At 38.7% G+C, this 24,954-nt stretch overlaps 1 long non-coding RNA gene across 1 annotated transcript; it reads left to right on the top strand.

The window, feature by feature from the left end:
* Positions 1-16,690: 16,690 nt before the first annotated feature.
* LOC138105999 (uncharacterized) lies at positions 16,691-23,693 on the top strand. Its single transcript, XR_011148855.1, has 3 exons — positions 16,691-16,779; positions 17,605-17,669; positions 23,493-23,693. It is a non-coding gene; the product is annotated as an uncharacterized lncRNA (long non-coding RNA).
* Positions 23,694-24,954: the final 1,261 nt, after the last annotated feature.

The raw sequence follows: 24,954 nt of genomic DNA, 5'->3' as shown, positions 1-24,954 counted from the left end.
CCTAAACATGAAAATTAAGAGACTATGTATTTAATATACTTTTCCATTTTGTGCCTGCTGCTTCTTTTTTGTCTTCATTAATCATCACTATTAATACCATGAACTGTATATAAATATGTATCTCAAAATAGTCACAAGAAAGAAAATTATGTCTCCTTCAGTTATAAGTATGGGTTTTATGTATGCTAACGTGCAATATCTTTGAGAACTCTTTGAAAGTCAGTCTCCTCATTCATAAGGAGGATGTAATTTTCCTTGGCTTTTTGAAGGTTAATTTTTTTACTGTTTACACATTACATTAAAGAATGAAACCTTAACATGGGTATTGCTAGTGTTATTATTGCATCAAAATAATTATACATAAAGAGTAATATAGTGCCTCCTAAAGTTAAAACAGTTTCATATGAAAGCCTTTACTGCAGGTTGCTTGGTCTCTTGCATCATATAAGGAGCTAGACCTTTTAGCATAAGGGAAAAATTAGCATAAGGGATAAAAAATAAACTGGTCTACTTTTATAAGCTGTAAGCATTACAGCACAAGTACATTACAAGTACATTGACATTGTACTCTATATCCTGAAAAAATTACAGATTTAGTCAAAATTTCCAGGCTACTGAATCTAATAAAAAGTAAAGTTCTGTGAAAAATTGAACAATTGACTTTTTTGCTAGTGATAATTTGTGACATTTGCTGTAAGAGAGCTGTGCATTTCTCTCCTTAACACCTGCTACTTTTCATCGTAGTCATCCCACCCAAGGTTTGGTTTTTCCCCCATACCTCATGATGTTCATCTTCTAATTTCCTCAGTACTTTTACTCTGAATAATTGTAGTTACTTTGCTTAGTTCCTGAAGACTGGATAAATAACTCTATGACGGAACTTAAATAAGAGGATTGCTTTTTGTATATATGAAGCATTTCATTTTTAGAATATTATATTGTGGTCTTTTACTGGATTCATGTGAAAATGCAGATTCCTGGCAATATTTAGCCACATGTACTATATTTTTCTAAATTCTGAATAAATCTGCAGAATTTTTTTTCTTAGCTAATCCTTTAATTCTTACATGATTAGCCTCCTTTGGGGGGGCACATTACCTTTTTTTTTTTTCCCCAGAAAGTTTAATAGCAAATGGATAAGATGCTTTTTTAAAGAAAAAAAATTCTGCATTCTATAGCTTTACCTATTTGCAAGCCAGGGTTATACAATTAACTTAAATTATGAAAAGATAATACACATGTAAGAGAATGACCCTCTCTATAGTCTGTTTGACAAAATTTTGTTCATAGTTCAATGCATAGGAAGATACTTCTGTCTTAGCATGCAAAACTGGAAAAAGTAGCTTGCTAATTCATAGACTATAGCTGTAAGCTATTTTTATGGAGCTGGATAAAGAATAGGGGTAATCTTGCCGTATATTCACCCTTTTACAAGAATTCATGTTAGTGTTGCCTTTGGAAAAAAAAAAGACCCTGCAAAATATTCAACCTGTCCCCCATTAGAGGATTTTTAAGGTCACAAAACCCCAGAGAATCCTTCAGCTTTCTTCTTGTCACTGTAAATTCCAATCTCATATATAAATCTCACTCTGGAGAAATTCTTACTTTATGCTGCATCATATTTGTCACATTTGTACAGCAAATAACCAGTATCATTCTAATTCTGAACTTGGATGATTCTTGACAAATGCAGCAACACACTCAGAAATTTCACAGGCAGCAGTAGGATTAGTCCAAGCTGCTGAAGGAAGATGAAATTAAATGAGAAAGTTGTGGAAGAAATGCAGCAGGGAAGTTCAGTCAAAATGCATTACTAAATGCAGAAAAGTAGATGAAGGTTGACACTAGAAGTTTCCTGCTGTCATTTTCTCTTCAGAGGATGAAATGGAAGACTCCAGCATGGATCAAACTCAAACTGCAGAGTTACACATACTGGTGTTTTATAATGGCTTCTTTACTCTCCATCTTTTTCACCTCTCTCCCTTTAGTTTTAAGGGATTTTTACCAGCCTTTATGATGGCATGAGCCAGGATATTTTACCAAAGGCAAATGTTTCATATTAGAAATCTGAACCCCAAGTCATTTTGAAGCCAAAACTGTACTCCTACTACAGGTGTTCTTTCTAGGTTGTATGTCCTTTTAAGGTCTCTCTCTTAGTCCCAGGTGCTATACTGAAAGTGACACTCCACAAATACGGGATTACTTTTGATCGCCCCTGCACCTTTGAACTGCCTGGACAGTAACTGCAAAAAGCACAAGAAGGTACATGGATTCATGGGACTGTCAGTCCTGTTATACTGCAGTCCAAAAAGGCTTTTGCAATTAATCTTAGTTATCCATCTATTTAATCTTTTCAGCATTCAATGTTGAAATTTATTTATTTCCAATATTAGATTTGCCGTCAGTATTAAGACTATTTTTTTTCATCATCCTGAGTCAGTTTCTTTTCTGAAACACCATTTCTTTCTGATATTCCTAGAAATGAATGATGTATGAGTATTGGATGCTAAAATGTAACAAGAAATGATGCACACCTGGATGCAAAGGTAATAAATCCACATCATTGGGACAGATGAGAAGCAGATGTTAAAGTTCCTGTGGGATTTTTTTTTTTTGTCAGCTAAGGAATAAAATCTGACTGTAATATGTTCATATTATTTTTGGCTAGTTCATTTGTTATGTGATGTTGATCTGAATTGATGTTTCCAAACAGACCATTCACATTGTCAATAATTCAGATTCCAGTGAGCTCCTTGGTATGCCAGACTGCATATGCTAACATTTAATGCCAGACTGAACTTGCTGTGCTATTCAGCAGGATGAATCACCATAAGGGAGGGTGGCTCCCCAGGTGTATTGTGCCATATGTTTCATGGTGTAGTGAATAAAGAATACACAGTGTTTGACTTGCATCTTACTGTGTAACTTCTACCATCTTCCTCGGCCTAGGTTCTGGGAACTCCTTTGATAGTAAATGTGTTGCTTCAGCATAAATAAATGACACTGCACCTACTGCAGCAAATACCAGTGATGTTTCCACTGAAAATCTCAAATTCACCTTGCTGGGAGAAGGCAAGGTGTGCATTTACATAATCAAGATAAAAAAGAGGGTAAGAGAAACGATAAGATAATACATGCAAAGGTCAGTATCCATGGAACTCAGCTGATCAACTTAGACATCCTGAGGTCCATCATAGGTCCAAAATGTTCTTAAGTATTTCTGTTCATCAAAAATCTTTGTTTAGCTCTCTTGAAGAAAAACTATGATAGATTTCACTTTACTATATGATGTGCATATCCGAAATTAAGTTTATTTCTCCTATGCACTTTTTCCCTTTGGAGGGGGAAAGAAGATATTTTTTGTCTCTAGTGCCTAAATATTTATGTTGCCACATAGGCACACTGATGTCACTGTTTTGTAAAACTTTTTGCCTTCTATTGTGTTCTGCCATTTGTTCTATTTCGAGCAGGTATCCAGCAGTGACAGGCACCAGTCTCTTCTCTGTTAAGGGTTACTTTTAAATCTCTTCCTTTTAATTTGATTTTTAATGCAATATTGGAATGACTGTATCTTTTAAACTTTCAGCCAGATGCCCCAAATAGAGGTTGTATGTCTGAAATTATAAATGTCCCCCTGCTTTCAAAAAAGGTGGTGCCAAGCTGTAGACAGGCTCTGCTTTGCTCAATTATCAGTTCTGTCTGGGTAAGCTGCTGGTTCCTTTTAGAAATTATTTGCCCTTCTGTACTCTTTTCTTTCTCCTCTGCCTTCAGTGACAAAGAAACTGTCCCTTACCCTGTTTACATGTAACCTCCAGAAATAAGATGCTCAGCTTGATTCCTTCTGGTGCTTTTTTGAGAATAATGACATAATATGGAGTATAATTCTTACTGTATGTCATATTCTGTAGAACTTGCTGTTATACTGTGTATTTGGCATCAACTACAAAAAGACATAAATAAAAACCAACTGTCCTATGATTCAGTTCAGGCTGCATTGACTGGGACAACTGATTCCCATGATTCATATCTTCCCAGTTAATCTATTATTTAAATGTTAGTGTAAACACATTGAAATTCTTTCATAATTCTCTGCTCCCCACAAGAATGTGCCTAACAAACACTGCTGGTGGAGTGTCCTGATTGATGGTCCTTCCCCTAGAGATAGTAGAATTACAGTCACACTCATTCCAGTAGAAAAGCCAGAGCAAGTATGTTTGAAATTACCACTGCATTTCACCTTCCAGTATTTTCTCATATGAAGATGATTCCTGAAAAAAAGCTTGTTTTCTCTGAGGACCAGATGCTTTCAAAGTGATGGCCGGATTCAAATAAATAAACAAGTGTCTTTGTGAAGGATATTCATCTTTCATGCAGAGAAACCTAAAGCCTAGAGTTCTTGTAAGTGTCACTCACATCCTGAGGATGGCTTACTTATCAGTGAACACAAGGTTTTTGGCAGGCTTAAATGCCAGTGTAATTTTTTTTACAGAACTCAGAACATGGCACTTACACCCAGCAAGTCTCACCTAAGAAGTCATACTTTTTTACTCAGTGCCTACATGCAATCCAAGGCAATATTTACTTTAGCTAATTTAATGTTCTGAAGCTGTAAATGCAATGTCAGTTAATATTGTGTTCTCCCCTAAAATTGTGGTGTTGATAGAAAACATTGTGCTGCACAAGTCATTAGCAGATCCTGCCTATGAGGCGGGATACAAATAATAGAGGTAAGCAAATTATCCCTTGATTCTTTGCAGTTGGGAGATACTGTTGGTATTTAGATCTATCTATCCAAGTATAAGCCTGCACTGGTAGCTTTCCAAGTTCCACATATCTAAAATCCAAGGGCTAGTTTAGTACACTGATGCAATTAGATGCCCAAAGTTAATCAAGATTTTTACAGGGCTTAAATAAGCTTTAAAATAAGCCTGCAAAAGCTGCAATGCTTTACTAAGCTGCTTTTCTGAACAAGTTTATATTGCTGCACTGTATCATTTGTTTGATCTCAAGAATGTTGTTTTCTCCTAGGAGTTTCTGAGACTGGGTATCACCTACAGCCATCATCTCAAACTTTTATTTCTCTTACCTATTATTCATTTTACATCTAATATCTTTGCAAAATTGTCTGATCTGTTCCCATTTGTATCCTTATTGTCCCTTAACTGCCCTGCTTCATTTTCATCCTTTTCATTTTCCTTAAAAGCAGTGGTTGATCTTCCTCACTCTTTTAATGGTTTTGGTTCTTTCCTTCATCTCTTCCCCTTGCTTGACATGCAAAGCCACTATGAGGAAAGTACTGTGTGAATTGCCAAGTGTTCCTTAGCACTCAGATAGTGATATGTTTCCTGCTTACTGGCTGGCATGACCAAAGTTTCCTTGGCCAAGTACCTGTAATTTCTGGTTTCTTTTACTGTTTTTCATTTTCTCTTCTTATCAACACAGATCAGATTAAATTGGGCCATTCAATAGATTATAATGCAGAGTTTTATCCAGTGAGAACCACCCTCTTAGCTCCACTCACATTCACCTTCTGTGGTGCTAGAATTACTTGAACAAAACCTTTTCTGACTTTTCAAATCTTGTGTGAGGGTAGATGTATAGATATAGAGGTCTGTGGATATGAATAGTACTAGTGCAGCTGTAAAGGGGGAGAAGAGGAAAGAGGAACACAGAATATGCTTTTTGTTCTTTGCAGGTCTGCATACTGCAGGTTTCTTGCTCAAATTACAGCTATAACTTTCATGTTGCCTTTCTTTCTTTCTTTCTTTCTTGCTTGCTTGCTTTCTTGCTTTCTTGCTTTCTTGCTGTCTTTCTTGCTTTTTCTTTCTTTCTCTTTCTTTCTTTCTCATTCACTTGCTTGCTTGCTTGCTTCCTTTGCTTTCTTGCTTTCTTTTTCTTTCTTTCTTTCTTGCTTTCTTGCTTTCTTGCTTTCTTGCTTTCTTTCCTTCTTCCTTTCTCTTTCTTGCTTTTTTTCTCTTTCTTTGTCTCTTTCTTTCTTTCTCTCTCTCTCCTTCTTTCTCTCTTTCTTTCTTTTTCTTTCTTTCTTTCTTTCTTGCTTTCTTTATTTCTTTCGCTTGCTTGCTTGCTTCCTTTGCTTTCTTGCTTTCTTGCTTTCTTTTTCTTTCTTGCTTGCTTTCTTGCTTTCTTGTTTTCTTTCCTTCTTCCTTTCTCTTTCTTCCTTTCTTTCTCTTTCTTTGTCTCTTTCTTTCTCTCTCTCTCTCTCCTTCTTTCTCTCTTTCTTTTTCTCTCTCTCCACCTTTCTCCTTCTCTTCCTTTCTTACCCCATACTATTTTCCTTTACTATCTTCATTTTATAGTTTTTGTAGTGGTGATGCTGACTCTTCAGCAGTCTTCCCTGACTGTTCCTTTGGGCTTTATTTGAACAGACCCTCATCTCCATTTCTTTCATTCTTGACTCAGAAAATGGATTTAGCAGAGTTTAACCCATTCTTCCATCACTATTAGACCATGTAACACATACTCCCATATTGTATTTTATAATGTTGTGCTTTCTCCTTGCCATGCCTTCTTGATTGCTTTCATTCATCTATATGATGTCTATTTTTTTCAGTCTTTCCTTACTTCTGTAAACTCATCTAGGTACAGGTTTTTCCTTACCTCTTCAGTTGATCATCTGCTACTGTATTATACAAGACACTATTGGAAAAATGTCTTTTTAGATTCTGTCTCTGTCCACTGTCTTCTCTAGTTTTGAATGTCCCCACAATTCTCCATTTTTCACCTGATCATATTTGGGTCCTAAGCCTTCATTCAAGCTTTGTAACTTTGCCATAACTCTAAGTCCATATTTGCCCTTTTACATTATTTCCTCCCTTTTTATAGTTCTGTGCTGGTTTGCAGTTTCTAACATACTGGTCTGCACATCTTGACAGTTTCTATCATAGTCATGATTCTTCTGTGGCCCTGGCACGTGATTTGAAATGATTGGACTCAGCATCAATTTCCAATCAACGGTACCTACTAACTTTCATTTCCCTTGCCATCATTCCCATTTTTTATCTTCTCTGAAACTATACTGGACACTCTTTAGAGCAGGAGATTGATGGACCTATTTGACCACCTAATAGAAAAAGGCCTTGGTGTTCAGTGAAGCTTTGCCTTGAAGTAGCAGAGCATCAGTACAAATAAGTGAGAGTTTTCATTATCTCTGTGGTTCTAATTGCTCTGAATTGTACCAGACAGCCTCAGTTTTGTTTTTCAACTTGCCTTTCTTTTGCTGACAGGAAAAATAAACAGGAAAAATATATCTACACAGCCTCAGGAAAAAAGACCTGATGATTTTCTATTTTGTTAGCTGGTACTTGTTCTCTCATTTCACCAGATGAAATAGTGTGCTATACATTACATTAAAAGGCCTTATCTGAATTTATGTACTCAGAGGCTTATTACTTATAACAGTCAGAGACAAATTGGCATTTAAATAATGGCTTATTCATTAATATATTCACTGAAGTACGTAGTCATGTTATGGAAGAGCTCAAACAATTATCGTGCTCAATAGTATCTCATAATGAGCTGGTACTCAATATCCTATTGACCTTTCTGTACTCTCTGAAAATTGTTAAGCACGAGAGAGGTGTAAGATGCCATAGAGTCTTTTTTTCCCAGGAATATAATTTCAGAAGGTGTGATTAAGGGGTGTATCCTCATCCATTCAAGGAAAAATAGTGATGGTTATTGTTTGTAGTCATAATCCTATCAGACCCATAAGACCACTGCTGAAAGTAGTATATTAGGTATTAAAAGCAATGAATAGCAGAATAGATTTATGACTCTAACTCCATTTTTAAAAATAATTTTCTTTTAATCAGAAATGGAACAAAGGAATACTTCATTTTAATTTACATTTAGTATTAAATTAATTGTGGTAATTACCTTCCCCTTATTTGTTTCCAGTCTATGCAGACCTGACATTTCCAGGGCTTCTGAGAGCTTTGCAGACCTGCAATGTTAATCCATAAGTTAGATTAGTCTGTGAGAGATCTAAGGTTCCTGCTGACTGTAGGGACCAGGCACTGTCTACGGGAGGCTTCTGTTCCTTCTTCCCCTACTGCTGTGTAATAAAGTCTTCGTTGCTCAGATGGGTAACTTCCTTCAGTGGTCTCACAGCTCGAAGCCTGTGATTTCCCATGTAGCTACGCATCAGTTAGTTGGGCTTAGAAATGGGAAAAATTAATTCCAGGTCTTTTTATTCCTCTAGGCAGTGCCAATACACCTACATAAGCACATACTTATCCACGACCACAATTCAGTATCAGTAACTTCGACACAACATCCATTTCCGTAGAAGGATCTATAGATAAACATAAGGTATGTCAGACCACAGTTTTGGACCTGATGCATTGGCTCCCCTGGTATAGGAACTTGGCCACGCTGAAGTTGCGGATTACAAATGGAAAGAATGAGAAGATGTCTTGGTCATCCAAGCCTGGAAGGACTTCAAATTCACATATTCTGTTTTAAACTGAAACAGGAGGTTTCAGTCTTCCTCCAGAAGCTGCCCGCTTGAGATATACTGCTAGACATATGCTAGGGTGGTGGATGTGTAATTCTCCCCAGTTCATTCCTTCTTTATCCGTAATATAAGGGATAAATGATCCTTTTGGCCTTGGGAATGCTGAAAGTTTTGTTTCACAACTTTCACTGAGCACTGGAAACTGTCACTCCTGCCAAAGTCTTCATATTGCATTTTCAATTTGTGGCATGGGCCTCAGGTACCTTCATCTGACAGCAGTGCTGCATATCCAGTGATGTTGTTCTGTGAATCTGGTCTCTCTGTCTTAACTTCATGAGAGATGCAAAACTCTCCTTCAAGAAAATTGCACTTCACTGGGGACTATTTCTTGCAGTCACCAAGTATTAATATACATCTCAAAACACAATCAAAACCACAATCACACACATTCAAAAACACCATGTCAGAGAAAAATAGAGAGGGATTTCAAAGGATTTTTAGAATGAGAGAAACTCAGGGAGAATGATATGCACCACCCCTTTGAGAGACAGAGGGTAGCACGCAGAGGATCAGGGCTGGAGCATGCACCTCCGGCTCCTGCTAAGGGATGAATTCTTTGTCTTTGTGGTGTTTTCATATGTGAACACTCAAAGTGGAAATATCATCTAAGACACCTTAAGTAAGAGTAGTTACAAGTAAATGCACTTTGTTTTCTACATCTTGAAAAAGACTATTTGTACTCAGAAAAGAACAAAAGAAAGCCCGACACTGTCTTTACAAAGGGAAAAAGTGTTAGCATTTTATAGGCAACATATTTTTGATGTACATTGCTATATCCCTATTAAAACTCATACAGCTAGTAAGAAATATATTATTTGCAGTGTTCTCATTTTATTTTTAGTACTCTTACACAAATTAATTTCGAACAAACAAATCTCTCACTGCCCAGCAAAATTTAATTAAAAAATGCAGAGCAAATTTTACATTTTAGGAATATACATTCATTCCATCTCTGCGTATAAACACATTATACGTTATATAACACCAAAAGGCACCTCACCTCCCACAACAAGCCTCCAACTCTTTTCCCTCTTGCAATATAAAAAAACCCAGTCTGATTTTCTCCAAGTTTTGTTATTAAAAAAATAGGGCAGTGAATGCCAATTTTCATCTCTCGGCAAATGTTTATAGCCAAGATGTAAACCCCTGAAAACAGGGGTTTATAATTTAAATGCTGACACAATCTTAACTAGAGCAATGGGAACACTGTTGCCATAATAACTGCCATTCTCTGGAAAGTATTTATGGCAAGGCTTCAACCTTTCTTAAGGCAGAAATTCAGGCCTTTGGCTGCCATTGACTGTGGGTAATGGCAGTGAGATCCAGATTCCTGGGGATGGAGCCATCAGTACTCAGAAACCAAAGCCATTTCAACATGTCTGCTAAACCTGTTCGTGACCTAGGCATGTGCTGGATCCTGCAGCCCTGAAGCCAATGGAAGTTTTTTTCCAGTGGTTTGAACAAAAGCAGGTCTGGGTCCCCGTGTCCATCAATATCACATTCTTTTGTTCCTATCAGGACCTTCCAATAGAACCTGTTTATATATCAGTCTTTCCTAATTGAAACCAGAATATCTTTCTTTGCCTCCCACTTAAACAATGCTGGAATTAATATCTTTTTACACCATAAAAAACACCACGTTAAAATTCTGTAAATACACTGAAGGAAAGACTGAATGTAAGACTGTGACCTCTATTTATAAAGCTATAGTTGTTTTATAAATTTCTCCTGTGCTTGCTTGCTCTTTCTCTCTCTACCTCTTGTCTCTCTACCTCTTTCTCTCTCTACCCCTCGTCCTTTTCTCCTTGTTCTTTTATTTCTTTCTATATGCTAAACAAAAATAACAACAAACCCTAATATTTTAAACATGTGAAATAAGGAAATGTCTTATATATAAAACTATTGCAAAATTGTAATGTGTTAAAAAGGAATATAATTACATGCTAGTTTACAGTCTCATTCAATTACAATTCAGATGTTTTATTCTCAATGGAACACAGATATGTCTCAAATCCAAACATCATAAATGTAACACGAAAAGATATCTGATGAACGTTTGTCATGTGCTATCCTGTTGGTAAAGCTCACTTTTTCCCAAATACTCTGGCCTGATATGTCCAGCATGAGGATGGCTCCACGCCACTGACATGGCTAAAACCAGAGCTAAAGTTAGAGGCTCCAAACGCCAAAAGGTTTTTCAAGCTCAGAGGGACAGAACCCTGAAAGATACTTCTGATGTCTTAACTCTCCAAGGTCAGAGCAGAGATATTTCTTTTCCTGTTTTATCAAATCTTGCCTTATTTATAGCCAGTATCAATGAGAGCAGCTTTTGGTTTGTTTTCATTTAGTATGGAGAGATTAGATCTTTGTATTTCAGCTTTAGGACCTGTGGCATCAGAAACAATGCTGCCACCTGTTTCCAGTTTGAGTCACTCTAAGGAGAACAGGAAAATTGAGAACAGAGAAGTTCAGGTTTTCAGGACACAACGCTGCCACTTCTATTTGGCAAGCTCTCCTGTGTGAATATGACCAATGTTTTTTGTGGCCTAGGTAATATAGGAAGAGGTAATGGAGAAAACCATGAAAATTTCATTTCAAATTGCAAGATGGGACAAACTGTATTTCCGATAATGCAGCAAATATTGTATGAGAGGAACAGTTCCTTCATGTAAAATATTCTGGGGATTTGTGAGCCTCATGGGACTTTATATGCAAAACTCTAAAGATTTGCACACATTCCAGAACATAGCTAAAGCTCTGAGTTTGAATTTGAATTATAGCTGTTATTTGCAATAGAACTTTCTTGCTAATAGCACCATCAGAGGGTAAGGCAAACAAGGTGAATTTACCTGTAGCTACAGATCTCCCTATTTGGTGGATTAAAAAAACCTTTAGGATGGCACTTGAAAATTTCATGCCAGCTTGAAATTCACTCTTAAGCTGGCATTCCTGTCTTTTTATGGAGTCTACAATTTGAGACATTATTTTTAGTTCTCTCAGAAATAGATTTAAGCATTTAAGTTGGGATATTTTAGTTTCCCAAAGTTGCAGTGAGGACCAAGCATATGAGTTTGCTGCTTCTTTGTAGGTGAAGTTTATAAAGACATTCCAGAGGTGAAATTTATCAACTCAAATAATACTTTTATTGACTTCCAGAAGATATCCAGCTGCTAGGATATGTTGAGTGTGTTTGGCACCCTGTGTTCCCCTAGGCTTTGATACTTCTTTGCAGCTGTGAGTGAGGTGCCTTTGTGTACCCACTAGATGAGTTCAGGATTCAAAATGTTGTTCTAAATATTGAACATCCTTTTTTGTCACAAGACAAAAATTCACCATCTATTCACCATCAATTGACTAGTCTTATGCCATGCCAGTCTTACACCTATCCATTAAAACAAAGTCCTTGTGCAAGACATGGTGCAAGAACTGGGGCCAGAAAGAAAAAATAAAAAGGAGAGGCCAACTTTGAGACAGTGAGATGTGTCTATTGTGGAAACAGGAACATTCCTGTGTTTCCTTCCAAAGTTGCTAATGGATTTTATCCTAAAACTGTTACATGGAAAATACATATTCCAAGCAGGCCCTCGGGAAAGGACTATTTTAGCTTCCTCTCCTCTCCTCTCCAGTAGAGTGTTTTGCCTATTAGATTACAGAAACAGTCTCCCCTTTGCAATTTTCTTTGCAGGCCAAACAAATTCCATATTCCTGGCTGCACAGAAATGGCACAGCTTCAATGAAAGCCATGGATCAAGGGCACTCTCTGAAGAGGTGGGAGCTGTGGATTTGTATCTATTCGGGCAGATGATGCTGCAGTTTTTCAATTTCCAGGGAAAGTCCTGTAAGCAGAATACTGTGATTTCAGCAGGATGTGGCAGTAACCTGTTTGGCAAGTGTTTGAACAGATCTGAATGCCATACTGTATTGCATTCATAGTGCCCTTCACAAATTAAACAGCTTCAGATATCACTTACTGGCTCCTGTCCTCAGGGGCGTTAGGAACAGGTGCCTTGTTTAGGCTTTCCAGATGATCCACAGAGGAGGAAGATATGAAACTGCTCAACTGACCCACATTAGAGACAATTCTGTTTTCATAACGGAACAGAATTGAAGATACTTAAGTAAGTTCCCTTGCAATGCATATTTCTTTACTCCTCTCAGATGTCTAAGTGATTACTTGAAAGAGAGTTGTGATAGTTTGTTGCTTGCTGTTGTGAACAAAGGCAAGGTAATTTCAACTAAGTAGTACTTTAAGAACCTTGTGTCTTTTGAGATTTCTTTTTTACAAAAAAGAGCTTGCATGAGGTTAGGAAAATATTAGAGAGGGATTTGATATATGCTACATCTCATGGGTCCTGAATTACTCTGCAATTTAAATTACTGAAATCTTGGTTAAGAAGTTCAGAAGGTGGAATTACAAGAAGCCAAGGGGTAGAGTTAAGTACTTCAAACACCTTAAAAAACCCTCTTATTTTTATAAAAAGGATTAAAACCTTGAATTGATTGATGCTTTCCCCCAGGATAATCTATGAGATTTTATCGGTATTCATTATGTTTTAACTTCATCTTTGAACTCTAATAATCTGTGAGAGTTCCCTAGTCTTGAACACAGAAGTTAGAACAGTCAAGTGTGAAACTTGTACACAGAAAGAAAAATAAGCCTTTTCTCTTGGCCACATCTGGGCTCTGTAGCATGAGCTATGTTAGATGCCTGATCCTTTAAAATCAAATCTGCAATCTGTTCTTGTGTTTTTGCAAAGAAATTGGGCGTAGGATGTTTGCATTTTAAAGTCAGCTTAAATCCAAACTGTGGGAAGGGAGAAAACTGCTTGAACTTGGTTTGTGAAAGATGTGATCATGGCTAAGTTCTTCTTTCATGAAACATTCCCTGCAGAGATCATTCCTTGTATCTAAGCTGGGTTTGTGTGGTAGAGAGGTGCCTACTGCTAGTTACTGTGGTCTGAAAAAAAGACAGTGTTAGACTTCATCTGCCTCACTCTCACTGACATCCTGCACACTGCAGGGCACACATGGTTTTTCTTACTCACCCTTGCCATTTTTTTCTCTTTGTTTGTTAAAAAATTTATCCAGTTTCCCTATTCATCCAGGAATATCTGCTGGAAGGAACCTGGAACTAAGGAGAAATAAGGTTGCTGTGGGTGTACTGAAGACCAGTTTCTTTTAGGAAACATCACCAAAGTCTGTATTCATATTATTCTCAGTTTAAAGGGAGAGGAGAATCTGTATACTGCTCTGTAATTGTGTATCTGTGTTATGCATTTCTTCACAAGATCTATATTTTAACAAGGACCGCTGCTTTTATTTAGCCAAAGATACTGGGATTGTCAGGATCCAAAAGCTCCAGACTTTTCTCCCACTGCTAGCAAAGCAGAAAAAAAGTCCACCTTCCTGCTGCTCAGGCCTGCAGACAAGGAAATTATCATATGACCATGACCTAGCTAGGAAGACTAGGAAGACTGTATTTTATCCATGATAGCTCCTCCAGAACCTTTTATCCTTGGCTCAGACTCAGTAGGATCGATGCTATCTCTTAGCTAGGTCTACCCATAACACACTCTTTTGGTACTCACCCTTTTATGGCTCAGCTTGCTGAAGCTGTGCACCAGGCTCTGGCAAATGCCTGAACCCCCTTTACACTTCCCTTTGCCCACCTTTCTAACAAAATAACTCTCTACATCCAGACAAAGCTAGTAAAACCACTTATTTTTCATATCCTGACTTCTCAGAGTGCCCAAATAAAACAGACTATCTAAGAAAAGTGCACTAAATGTGGAGGGTATGGGGAAGCATTATTTGTTGTCTTTCAATACTATCTGTTCTTTTACTTTGGCACTTCCACCCTGAGCTGTTCATGATCTATAATGAACCTTCTCTCACTGTGTGGGCCTTGGTGGTTTATTTGATTTGGAGCAGTATAGGCTGAATGCTGGCAAGAAATTAAATACGAATGTAGGCCAAATAACACGGCATTTTTGTTTTAGAGAATCTCTCAGGTCACTAAAATATTTTGAACACCTACTCCAGAATTTATTTTTTGCTTGAAATTCTTTAAAATAAAAAAGTTTTGGTATCAGCAAAAGAATATTTAAATATCATTAAGGTTTTGACAGAAATCAACAAAAGCATAGAAATGTCCAATTAAGGCAGAAATGCACCATATGGACTTGGATGTGATAAGTAAGTAAGCAAGCTGTTACAGTGACACCCTGCTGTGGTTAGGTGTGGAACACATATGTCCCTTTTAGGGTTTATCTACAGATGTTCTTACTTTGTAGCTCTGTTTGTTCTAACAGATATGAAAGGATTGAAATAGGGAGGGTGGGTGAGATTGTTTTTCTTCCTTGGTGCCTTTATTTTCATATTTGAATTTATAAATACTATTGAAAATACTCATATGAAATCACACTGTGCTACGATCGCTTCCCTGCTTGCACTCTTGTTCACAGACATGTATTCACAGCTTAGTTATTTGCCAGTCCTGGAATATCTGCTAATTCATGTTTGAGGCAGGAAAGACAAACACACTTCACTCTCAACCCACAAGTTTTCTCACTTTTGCCCTTTTGATTTTTTTCCCCATCCTACCATGGTGGAGTGGGTGAGCAGCTGTGTGGGGCTGTGTTGCTAGCTGGTTATACTGCGACAGTCCCTTTTGGCACCCAGTGTGGGGCTTTTAATTGACGGTCTCCTGTACTTGCAATGGAACTTCCTTGCCTCACTGTGTGTTGGAGACTAGTGCTGGTTACTGGCTGCATTTTGCTTTCACTGCTTTCTGTAGAGCTGTGATGCCAAACAGCCCCCTCTGCTGTGCTTGGGATAACACCTGGTGGCACACCTGGGCTGGGTGGTCAGTATCACTGCTACTTCTGTGCTCCTGTACAGGACAGGCTGGAACTGCAGTGGGAACTCAGGTCAAGAGGATTGTGACCTGTGGATGTGTCCATGCAGGAGCAGGACACCCTGAAGCATCTGTGGCAGTGGATAAGCCCATGTCAGAGCAGGTGCATCTCAAAGTGGCTGTGGTTATGTCTGTGCCACACTGGCTGTACCTCTGAAGGGACTGTGGCCCAAGGATAAGTCCACACTGGAGAAAGTACACCTCAAACGTGTGTCTCTGGGTAAGCCCATGGTACACCATGTCCACCTTGAAGTGTTAGTGGTTGCTCATGAGGTGTTGAGATGCAATTATTAAAATTATTAGAGATGCCTTTGCTCAAATTAAGGTGCAAATGAGACTATATGCCAAAATCAATAGTACAGATTTTTATTTAAGAGTAAATATGAGGCAGAGAGAGATAGAGAAGGAGTGGAGAGAAAGAGAGTAACAGATAAACAGAACAAGTAGGAAAAATATCACCATTCTATAGATTCCAGCATCCTGTTGATCCTCATCTTCTCAGTGGTTGCAGTCTTGTCAAGGTGTTGGTTGCAGACTGTATCCATCAAATGGCAGGAGGGAAGGAGTCTACAAAACACCATGTCCATTACATTTATATTATGGTCAGACTCAGGTGGGAATGCCCAGGTACCTCCCCTGGGCCGGGGAGTTTCACACTGTCCTATGTAAAGTTGTGAATTGCAGGACACTTTGGGAGTCTTGACACCCTCCAAGATGTTGCAGATGCCTCTTAGTCAGCATTTAGAGGGGAGTTTTCACAGCTGAGTCATTATATAAGGAAGGACATTGGCATGACAGGGATGTACCCCACCCCACAGGATTCTATTTTAAGCACCTCTTATCAGCCTCTTCCCTTATCTGGAAACCCAGCTTTGTAGCCTCAGATGTGCATGCCCTTGTGCACCTGGGAGGCTACTCTGTGCATCACTAGAGAAGCACCCAGCCTATTATTTGAGCCATTAGCACCAATAGTCTCTTACAGCACCCGGTTGAATGTTTGAGTCATTAATCACTATCAGTCCAGGCTCTCACATGAGGTCATGCTGGAGCACCTCAAAGTGTATGGTCACAGATAAGCCCAAGATAAACCCAGAACAGGACACCCTAACTGCAGCCACAATAAGACCAAGCTGGAGCAGATTCACACCTGAAGGGACTGCAGCCATTGGTAAGGTTTATATCTAGCTGGAGCTTTAAAGGCTTCATGGCCCATGGAGAAGGCTATGCTGGAAAGAGATGTGTCCTAAAATGACTGTGACCAAACTTCTGCTGTGGCAGTTATACTCCTGGAGAGACTGGGGCTCACAGAGAAGGCTCCAAGAAGCAGGTACAGTCCTAAGGAGCTGCAGTCTGTGGATAAGTCTAAGCCAGAGCAGGAGCAAGGGAAGGAGTTCATTGCAATGGTAAACACTGTGGTCTGGTCCAAAAGGACCAGGGGTTAAGGCTGTAATGGAAACACAATGGGAATTACTATGACAGGACCCACATGACTTTTCTCACGAAAAGAGAAGCCTTACAAGAAGTGCAAGTGCAGCTTAACCTGAGCTGGTTTTGGTGCCCAGTCATTCCACAGAACAGACTACCTCTACTGTTCTGAATGACTACCATAAGAGATGGAACCCAAAGTCATGAACTAAATGAACTCAGTGGATATTTTATGGCCATTTTATATGTAGTCTATGGACTAAAGGAGGGATGTTCTGTATTATATCAAGGTTTGGGAAGTGGGGTGGTTGTTAACTAGGTTATATTAGATAGTGTGGGACCTGGACATGATGTAAGTGGTAGGGAAGAAGGGGTGACTAATTTATTGGTTTTGGCTGGGATAGAGTTGGTTTTCTTCATAATAGCTAGTATGGGCTATGGTTTTGGATTTGTGCTCAAAACAGTGTTGATAGCACAAGGTTGTTTTTCTTATTGCTGAGCAGTGCTTACATGGAGTCAAAGCCTTCTCTGTTTCTCACCCCAGCCCACCAGTGCAGAGACTGGGGGTGTTTGGGAAGCTGGGAGAGAACATTGCCAGGACAGCTGACCCCACTGGACCCAAGGGATAGTCTACACTATTATGGTGTCACGATCATCATATAAAGCTGGGGGAAGAAGGAGGAATGAGGAGGAGGTTTGAGTGATGGGGTTTGTCTTTCCATGCCAGCATTATGTGTGATGGAGCCCTGCTTTTCTTGGGGCAGATGAACACCTGCCTGCTCATTGGAAGTGGTGAGTGAATTCCTTGTTCTGCTATGCTTGCATGCATGGCTTTTCCTTTACCTATTAAACTCTCTTTATCTCAAGCCATGAGTTTTCTCATTTTTACTCTTCTGATTCTCTTCCCCATCCCTGCGTGGGGAGAGTGAGTGACTATATGGGAGTGATTTGCCCGCTGGATTTAAACCACTACACAAACTTATAGAGGATCAAATAAATAACATGCCATGACCTGCAATGTTTGCCTAATTCTGTGGGAATGTGATTCTGATTTTAGAGCTGCTGTCTTAGTTTCAAGCAGTGAAGGAAATAAAGGGCTCTCTCAGAATGCATTAACTAAACTACAGCCATAGGGCCACCCTTTGTAACACCATGAGAAATCAGGACTAGGCTGACAAACACTTCCTTGGCACATCTTCTTTGTGTTTGTTGCTACCCTCTTTTCTCTCCTTTTATGGATAAGGCCTATGACAATCCTAAGAAACAAATAATGAACTGGCTTGTATTTATCCTGTTTCTCACCCAGCTTAGCCCCTTTTATTCACAGGGAAGGAAAACAACTAGGGGTATGATATGGCAAAGACTTTTAGGATTATACATGTCTTGCCACTAGTAACAAAAAGACCTTTCTAATTTATGTCAAATTTTAACATAGAAGGTAGTCAGACAGAGTGATAATTGGAGTTCTGTGAGTAGCTGGATGTGTAAGCACAGGCAAGCCAGGATATCAATGTAAATTATTATTAATATATGAAAGAAACAATTTTAGGTTTCTTATGAAGCTGTCTGGTTTTGTGCATAGAAATGGATTTGAATGAAAAGAATTGTTCTATGGTTAAATCATTGACAGAACATATGAATACACAGTTTTGGCCCTCATGACGAAAATGACAAGTCTCCCAGTAATTTCTGTAGTGTTAGGATTTCACCCCAGATTCCTGTTCCTGTGCTTCTAATAACTGGATACATTACCTGGGCCCAATCTAATAGCCCATACAGGTCCCTCCTATAATCACTAAAATGTTACTGTTCTTTCCTTACTTGTGTAAAGACAATGGAGATCCTTGCACAAGTGGTGTTATGTGTGTATCCATGTGATGATTTCCATGATGGCACTGTAGCAATTTAGCACTAACTAACTTTTTCTTTGCTTCCATTTGCCTTTGCCAGTTTGGTGTCTTTAAGACATAAACATGTACAACAAAATGGCAATTGTTATTGGCAATGGTCACATTGTTATTATGAAACAACACCTTGCCTCAGCAGAGAAAGGGTCTCAGTGAGATCTCAGAATATTTAAGATGACTGTAAACTAGACTTTAGGCCAGTTGTAAGGATGAGAAGAGGGAGGTGGGGGGTGAGTTCTCACTGGGATCTAAAGAACACTGATGGCTGGGAAATCAAAAAATAGAGGCATATTGTCACCCACCCTTCTTCAGATCCACCTCTTGCCCTTCACCAAAGAAGTGGTATTTGGCAGAAAAACTGTTTCAGCTCCTTTTTCAGTTTAAGTAATCTGCCAGAGTGGTAAATGGATATATATTGGCCATCCATTGACTCCTTAGGATCCTACTTGAGGCAGACAGGATTTTCAGCTTTGTTTTGATCAGGTAATCTGCTGCTTTATCCTGCACTACTATTCTTTTTCACCAAGTTATCAATTGCTTTCTAGGCCTTTTCTTCCTGTGAGGTCCTAGTTCTTTTCAATGCTTAAGGTTTACCCTCCCCCCAGTCCAGGATCAAATAGGCTGGCAACTTTCACAAGTACTAGATCCATCTAAAACATATTTATTTAAAAAAAAAAAAAAAACAAACCAAACCAACAAAAAAACCTTAAATTGGAACCAGAAATTATTGTGGGGACATGGGAAAGGGGGAGGAGAAACCCTTGATGGCTTAAAATTAATTTCATGAACACTAGAAACATAAAGGAAAGGCTTAAGCACGAGAAAATTTTCTATATGTTGCATATTGCAATCACAGGAGGACAATAACTCAGGCCCTCTCAATCAATTCCAATCTTTTATAGTGAGCCATTGTAAAGCATTTTGTGCCCTGATTACACAGCAGCTGCTGAGACCTGAACTTCCTGAAGCTCAGAGCAGCTGATCCCAATATAAGTAACCAGTCTGCTATAGACTCATGGCACTTGACCTACTTCTCAGAACTTTTCCCAAAGGTGTCACATACCAGTATATAATTCCCTCAACAATCAAACCATGCAGTGCTTTTTATACCGTTTCATATGCCAAAACTCTCATTCAAGAACCTCCTTTCCCAAAGATCATTTGTATGTTGACTCATACATCATGTAATAATTTTTGTCCATAATTGCTCCCAGTTGTGAAGCTCTCATATATACTGAAAAGTCAAGGAATTTGTGAAAAACTAAAGATCAATATGCAGCTTTGCTTGCTTTTAGGATCCCTCTGACTACTCTTTGAAAGTGCTTGGAGACATATTTTTTCCCCACTTCCATATTCCAGCTTGGACAAAAATCTTTAACCTACAGTGATAGAAACAATGGCCTTTTGCCCAAGTTTCTGGAGACTGATATATCTTTTTTGACTTTGCCACAGATTTCCTGGCTGATCCTAGGGAATTCTCTTAGGACTCAACTAAATAAGGGGATGTGGAGCTTTTAAGTCCAGTGCTGCAATGCTTAAATTTTGGCTCCTGGTCCTTAGATTAAGCTTCAAAACTTGGAGCTGGAAATATAACTACACACTGCACAAAGAAAATTACATGTGTGAGTAAAAATATTAAAGATGTCTTGACAGCTAAAAGGTGAAGGATCGAGTTGAAATGAACAGGAGATTATCCCTAGAGGGTTAATGCTGAACATAAGATTGTCTGTGGAATACCAGCCTTCTTTGCTGCTTCTGCAGGCATTTTGATTGCATAATTGTCTTATAAAAGTGGATGTCTACAATTACTCTTTGAAAAATAGGCTCTTACTTTAAAGACTTCCATGCCTCTGGTGCCTGGCTTCATGTAACAACAGGTTGGTGCGTTCATGTGAAGTGGGCATTTTAATTCACTCTTCAGTTTAGTAAGGCTAAAACTTCTCTCATGAAGAATCTACAGTCAGCCTCTAAGACAGTTACCCAACATATGTGATTTGTTGTATCATAGTTAGTGTTATCCAGTCATGACTGGGAAAAGTAATATTCCCAGTCTTGAAAGGAAAGACTGGAAAGAAGAACTACCTTTTTGTAGATGAATGCATGGCATCATTCTCTCTCTTGGAGTTGGTCAGATTTTGTTTGGGTTCTTTTTTGGTCATTGTTGTTGTTTTTTGTTTTGTTTTATTTTCACTCCCTGAATCTCTCACTCCTCTCCAAAAGGAAAGAAAACAAAGCTGTGTGTTATGCAACTCCCAGTGTCATGGGGCCCTCTTTGCAGCTAGGCTTCTACATGTTGCTCTAATCAAGTAATTAAAACAGTCACAAACACAACACAACAAGTTATCTGTAGTACTTCCAATGAGAATAAGAATAGAAGGCACTGTAGTTTCCACAAGAAAACCTGTCAAGATTTCCAGCCTCTCTTTTTTAGGCTAGGATATTGGTGGAAAATTTAAATTTAAATTTAAATTTACATCTGTGATGTAAATTTAAAATTTCAAAAATTTCATGAGGAAGAATGCATAGAAACAATGTGTTGATCACAGTAGTTAGAGCTGAAATTCAATTTTCTTTGTAATCTACTTTGACAGCTGCTTGTACAAAACCATTTTTTTTTTGGTCAGAAATTTGTACTTTTAGTTAAATATAAAGCCAATGATCTGATCTGTTCTTTAGATTGCTAAATAGATAAATTAATTGAGAAGGTCTAGTTATTTCAACATCAATAATAGTCTTAGTGAAACATTCAAAGCTTTGAAACCCCATCTCATTTTCTCATGAACTGTTATTTGTTCAGTGGATCTCTAGTGAACATAAAAATCAAGCCAAGTTTGAAGTCTTTGACATATATCAATGTACATGGTTGACTAAAAAGATGAAGGGATAGCATGGTCTGGCAAAAACATTTGTGTATGTGCTCTAGTTTAACTTAATCCTAAAGGGACTTAAACTGTTTAAATTCACCGGGTAGATGATTAAATGGTTTGAGGAATCAAAACCAGAGGCCCACTGACTTCACCGGATACCCACACAACAGAAGTCCGGAATGAAATGTTGAACTCTGGCAGAAAAAACATAAAGGGAAAGGAGGTACTAGGACCTAAAAAAACCCCAAACCATAATGAAGGGCTAGATGACAAGTATTCTAAAAATATTCCCCCCTACTATATAATAGAATTAAGTATTGAAAGAAAAGAATAGCAGAACTAATATATTTTCATCCAGAGTCTGTGGATATTTAAAGTATGAAATTCATTTTCTTTCAAATGTTGTGTTAGTAAGTGAGTTTTGAAATATTGCTCTTTGGCATAATGTCTGTTTACTTTTCACTTTCATGAGCAAATCTGTGAACAATAATGCTAAGCTTCAAAGTTAAGATAAAACAAAGAAAAGCATAACAGGAGGTAAACGGAATTGAAAATGAAATTCAGCTTTTTGCAAGAAAAATTCAATTATGAGGATAATGGACATTATCAAGAAGGATTTAGAACTTGCCGTCATATTCATTAAGACAGAAGCAGGTGTACCCTGCATCTGTATAAGACCTTCCAAGATTAGAAGAAAGGAGGAAATTCTAATTTATGCCTACTTTGTTGCAAATGGTGAAAGATCATTTTTACAAGGAAGTGAATAAAATAATGGGCTTCAGCTTACTGCATTTCATTTCCTGTTCTGTACACAAATTTCCTGTGTGTCTTGGAACAAATTGTTTAACTCCTCTGTTCCTCAGTTCCCCTCTAGGAACAGGAAAAAACAGCGTTCCCTTACTTTATGGGAATTTGTGTGAGTGTAAATATTTTCAGAGACTTAGGAATCTGTCTAGTAAAAATTGCTTTAGGCAGGGGTAGATGAAGAGGTTCCTGTCCCTAGATATGAATTTGCTCCTACTGCCCATATCAGGTTCGTCAGCAACTGAAAAAGTTGTGGTTTTGATGTTGTTTCAATTTCAGTGTTCAGACTCAATTCAGAACTGACTTTGAGTAGATAGAGTTTTCATTTACCAGCCTGGAAAGCTCAGGTATGAGCTACAGATGCTTGTATTATAAAAATCTGCAGATGACACTGATGGCACAAAAGGCTGGTCAATGAAAACTTATCTTAAAAACAATTTTGAGACTTCTAAGTTTAAAATCGAATGGGTCATCTGGGGCTGTGACCTCAGCCAAAACAAATAAAAAGCATCCCAAGGCAAATCAGGTGTTAGGTGCCTGTGTGAGGGCTTATCTTAAATGCTGCTTTACAAAAGGCAACCAAGGACTGTAAACTAATTGTCACCAACACCCAGCACAGGTCCCTTGATACTCTTGGTACATTTTTTGTACTCTGAGAGAATGATTCCACTGGCAATGATCAGATGGTAAGAGTGTGGAGGTCTTGAAACAGTCTTGGTTTTGTATATGCGCACATTTTGTGCTGGAAATACATCTCTATAGTTTACTTTGGATTAGGTTTGTATGTTTCAATCTGTACTTTTGGCAGTCAGAGACTGACATGCTGGACTCAGCTGTAGTTGTAACTGTTCTTAGTCTGTCCTGAGGAAGCTAAATGAACTGCTAAAGTCACACAACACACAATGAGATGAAGTTTTAGGCTTCTCTGTCCTTCAGCTTTCTAGATTTTATTGCTCTGAAATCTGGTGGGAAACAAAAGAGTAGTCCCTAGTCCCATTAAAAACAATTTCTAAGTATGTTCATAACCTTTCTTCCAGGTTTCTGAGTTAATCCTGCAGATGTTTTCCAGGCACATGAAGGACAAGAAGGCAATTGGGAGCAGTCAGCATAGATTTAAAAAGAGGAAGTCATGTTTGACCAACCTGACAATCTTCTACAGTGAAACAACTAGCTTGGTGAATGAGGAGAGAACTGCGAGTAATGTCTACCTTGACTTCAGTAAGGCTTTTGGCACTGCCTCCCATAAGATCCTCACAAAGAAGGTGATGAATTATGGGCTGGGTGGGCAGACAGAGGGTTATGGTAAAAACTGGCTGAATGGCTGGTCCCAGAAGGTGGTGATCAGTGGTATTTGGATTCCACTCATTACCAGCGTACCCCCAGAGGTCAGTACTGGGTCTGGTCCTGTTTGACACCTTCAGTTTCTATGAAATCCTCCTGACTCTGTGCTACTGTGAAGTACCTCATGGGGAACAAACAGGAGTAATCAGAGTTTGGTCTGCAGTTGCCGGGCTATGATCTCGTTGGAATCAGGGATGGTGGATAACTTATTTTATTGGAGTACTTCCATGTATGGATAATGATTCTTTAGGAAGGAGAGGCTGGGACAGTGAAGAAGGGATAATTGCCCTTCATGTAAGGGAACAGGGGGAATGCATGGAGTTCTGCCTGGGGAAGGACGATGAACCAGATAAGACAGCATAATTCAGGATAAGGGGTGGCACTGTGGTGGGTATCAGACCACCTTATCAGGAAGAAGAAATAGACCTGCTAGAGCAATTACACAGTAGGGCATAAGCAGCCCAGAAGTTTTCTGGAAGGCTTTGGTCAAAACATTTTAAACTTTTGTTAGGTCATAGATCTGATGAAGGGAAAATGCTCTGTCTGGAGCTAAGAATTACAAACAAGGAAGTACTAGTTGGAGTTTGAAAGCTGGGAGCAGCTTTGGCCACAGGGACCATGAGATGGTGGAGATAAAGACAAGAGGCAATGAATTGTAATTGAACTCAAGGGAATTCTGCTTAAACATAAGAAAATTTTGATTCACTCTAACAGTGATCAAACACTGGAACAGGTTGCCTAGAGATGCTGTGGAGTTTTCTTTCCTGAAGAGAGTCAAACCCTGACTAGACATGGCCCTGAGCAGCCTGGTCTAGGTGACCCTGCTTTGAGAAGGTGGGGCTAAACCAGAGAATCTCCAGAGCTGCCCTCCCACCTCACTCTTTCTGTGATTCTGTGATATTGCTTTACGAGCTGCCTGTTTCTGAATTCATACTATCTTCACAGGATACAGGAATAAACATGAGAAAACCACCGGCACTCTGTGCTGCTGGGGGGATAAATTGGTGTGTGGGAGTTCAGCTCACAGGGACACAAGATGGCACTCTGGAGCAGTCCTGGTTCTGGCAGGTGTCACTGCAAGGCTCTCAAACCCCACAGCTCTCTGTACTTCTACTAAAATGGTATGACACATTAAGCTGATTAAATATACCTTTCTAT

Source organism: Aphelocoma coerulescens, chromosome 2 (genome assembly GCF_041296385.1).
Source record: "Aphelocoma coerulescens isolate FSJ_1873_10779 chromosome 2, UR_Acoe_1.0, whole genome shotgun sequence".
Classification (NCBI taxonomy): Eukaryota; Metazoa; Chordata; class Aves; order Passeriformes; family Corvidae; genus Aphelocoma; species Aphelocoma coerulescens.
Note: the sequence above shows the minus strand (reverse complement) of the source record. Positions and strands in the feature narration are given on the sequence as shown.